The sequence below is a fragment of the Limulus polyphemus genome, unplaced genomic scaffold (assembly GCF_000517525.1).
Source record: "Limulus polyphemus unplaced genomic scaffold, Limulus_polyphemus-2.1.2 Scaffold1615, whole genome shotgun sequence".
NCBI classification, from domain to species: Eukaryota; Metazoa; Arthropoda; class Merostomata; order Xiphosura; family Limulidae; genus Limulus; species Limulus polyphemus.
Genome location: NW_013667225.1, coordinates 166,339 through 169,731, shown reverse-complemented (window position 1 = coordinate 169,731; position 3,393 = coordinate 166,339).

The window sequence follows — 3,393 nt, the reverse complement described above, 5'->3', positions numbered from 1 at the left end:
TCAAGACATTGAAAGAAAAATTGGCCTCAGCTCCACTTTTAAAGCTTCCAAATCCCTCACTGCCGTACATACTGGATGGCATAATGCCTCCCTATCAAGTGTTATGATATTAAAATGAAACCTCTAACCCTAACATTGATTTAAAGATAATTTTTGACTGAACTCTAAAATAGACAGCACATAGTTTGCATGCTAAAAGTTTCGTTATTGTTTTATTTTAAGGTTGAACAACGGCTGCTGTTTAAAGAAAACCAATTAAAAAAACGTAATACTGGTTGCAACTTATCCAAAATGATAAGCAAACGAAACTTTTTTAAAACATTTTCACATTATGATTCTAAATTAATACTTGAACAACAGCTTTTTTGTTGTCGAAATTAACTCCGAGGCTTTCGATACTAATATTAAAATGCATGGATTATCTTCAGGCAATAAGTTTTAAACACTCTATATTCAATTGATTTTAACGCAGTGACAGCTCTACACAAAATAAAGATGAAAACGACGGATTTCGTTAACTGGTTTATCAGAGAGAACCATCATGACACACATCTGGGTCCTTTGCAAGATATTTAATTGTAGGTCCCTTTCAATAGCTAAATTTGGCGCGAAATTTGTCATACCTACTTAGAAATATAAATATTTGCGTTCACAAATTGTTAATATAGTTGGTTTTTTAATCAAAGTGTGACAATGTATTTTTGAAAATTGCGAATGATATATATATATTTTCCACAGCTATCTGAAAATTCAACTTTCTTGTGACATCCATTTTGGTAAGAAGCGTTGCCAACTCTGTGAGACAAGGACAGTCTGAGATAGATTTTAATTAATTTCGACTTTTAAAAACTGCTATCGGCCGATGCACTGCTGCTAAGTTATTTGTTATAGATAAAAAGTGTCAAATGTTTCTGGGACAATTGTATTTAGACTTTAAAGTCATCATTTAACTTATCTCAAAGAGGGTTTGTTTGTAATTAAGCACAAAGCTACACAATGGACTATCTGTGCTCTACCCACCACGGTTATCGAAACCCAGATTCTAGCGTTGCAAGTCCGCAGACATACCGCTGTGCTACTGAGGGGTTCTCAAAGAGGGAATGGATAGTGGCCCACCGATAAGACTGAAGGCGTAAAATCGGGTTTCGTTACTCGCAGTGGGTATGGCACAAATAGCCAATTGTGCTTAACATGAAACCAACTGGATTATGTTACAATTAAAATTCATACAGAATTCTACAAGTTCGTTGTGTTTTACATTTAAAGTTGCTTTTACATATAATTTAATAACTGACATGTAATGACGGAGCAACTTAAATTTATCTCCCAAATTCATTAAATTAAAGTCCGCTACAATATAAAAAAATCAGTTTTCAATCGTCTTTGTGTAGCATTTATTGGCTCATATTTAGATTCTTAACCAGAAAGGCGCTCCTGTCGTCTGGCACGAATCTCCGCCATTACTGAAACTGATCATCCTTTTTCCAGTTGTTAAGCGCCTATCTTTGGAAACCATTTTCTATCTACTGAAAACAGGGTTGCCGTTAGCCACTGATTAATTGTTAGCAATATAAATTTTCATTCTCAGATTCTTGACTAGATATATTTTTTATAAGCACGTCATATCAAAATATTAAATAAAAAAGTACATCCTATCTTTAAATTAGACTGCAGTATCTGTTGTAGTTTCATTTAATGTTACCAATATCCATCTTTCATTTAGTATCTTACCACTTTTACGCTAGCATCTAGTGTCGAAAAAAGGTTTGAGAGTGATATTGACAAAGGACTTCAAAGAAACCCGTCTATCTGCTAGTTGACGCTAAAAAAAATGAAACCAAAAACGCTTTTTTACTAGTTGCAAGTATTTGGATCACTAAAGAGTATGATGTCTAGAAAATGACAACCATAAAAGAAGAAAAACGCGGGTTTGGTTAATTACAACCTAGATTGCTCATCAGAATATTTTGTGTTGGGTTTTCATATTGGCACCATTATCATTATCCACGCCTCGGAAGACGTTGAACTGTATTTCATATTTCCTAAACTCAAAGAATGACCTCTGATACGTGTGATTTCCTCGATATTAATAATGGAAATGATATTATCTTCAACATTTATTTCCATTCCACGGATAGTCACCGTTTTTAAAACTATCGACGGCTCCACTTGACGTTTAACGGCAGAGGAACAATCCACCATTACAGAATAGTACTTCAAATATATAATTTTTCAGAACAAATACGTCAATGATCAATGGTTACTTTCGTATTAGCTCATTCTGGACTTCAGAGTGTGGTATTTTCATGTGAACTAATTTCCCTACAAGTACCAAATATACCTCCTACTAACAGCAGACTAGATCAATAAAATAATGAAAGTAATTTGTATTTGGATTCAGTACTTGTACATTTTAGTTCTAGTACTTATTGATGTTTAATTTTGTTTTCCATACTTATTTCGAGCTATATTCTCTGCTGCTTCTGTTAATCTTCGTTGCAATTACATTAAGTTTTGAGCAATTCTGTATGAATTGATCTCATAGCATTGCTTTCAAGTGGCTAGGGCACTCGACTGAGGGTCGCGGGTTCGAATCCCCGTCACACCAAACATGCTCGCCCTTTCAGCCGTGGGGGCGTTATAATGTGATGTTCAATCCCACTATTCGTTCGTAAAAGAGTACCCCAAGAGTTGGCGGTGGGTGATGATGACTAGCTGCCTTCCCTCTAGTCTTACACTGCTAAATTAGGGACGGCTAGCCCCCTATAGCTTTGCGCGAAACTCAAAAACAAACAAATTTTTTAAGTTTTCGCTTTTTCTGTAATCATGTATTTTAAGTTTCAGCTTAATGACACTTTTTCTTTGGTGTCTTTTTTTACCCTCTTATTTACATACGAAAATTTTAATTTATTAACTAGTTAATTTCATAATTTGAATTTATTGTAAACTTCTATTCAGCTCAATCGGACACTTTGCTGTCTCTAGTAGTTTGACTTAATGTAACGTTTTCTTTCAGCTCATTCGTTTTGTGCCTTTAAATCTATTTATCATTTGTTTTTCGTTTAAAACACTTCTGTCCGTAATTTTTAGATCTATTTAGATTGATTTTTACTTTACATCTTGTTGTTGTAATTTTATTCATTTAAATTTAAGCTCAACTCGATAACTCCAAATTTAATTCTATATGTTCAGTTTTGTACACAACTTTTACATTAGTTTGACTGACCGTTAGATCTTTTGGGTGTTTAATAACGTCCATTGTTTATGTTCATGTGCATCCTCTTAGGTGCTAATTAAGTGTTACGACAGCGGAAGTCACGCGACGCTGGGAGTATGCGCGCTGGAGTTTTTTGAAGGATCATGAATTTGCCCGCCAGCTCGAGTGTGATCTAG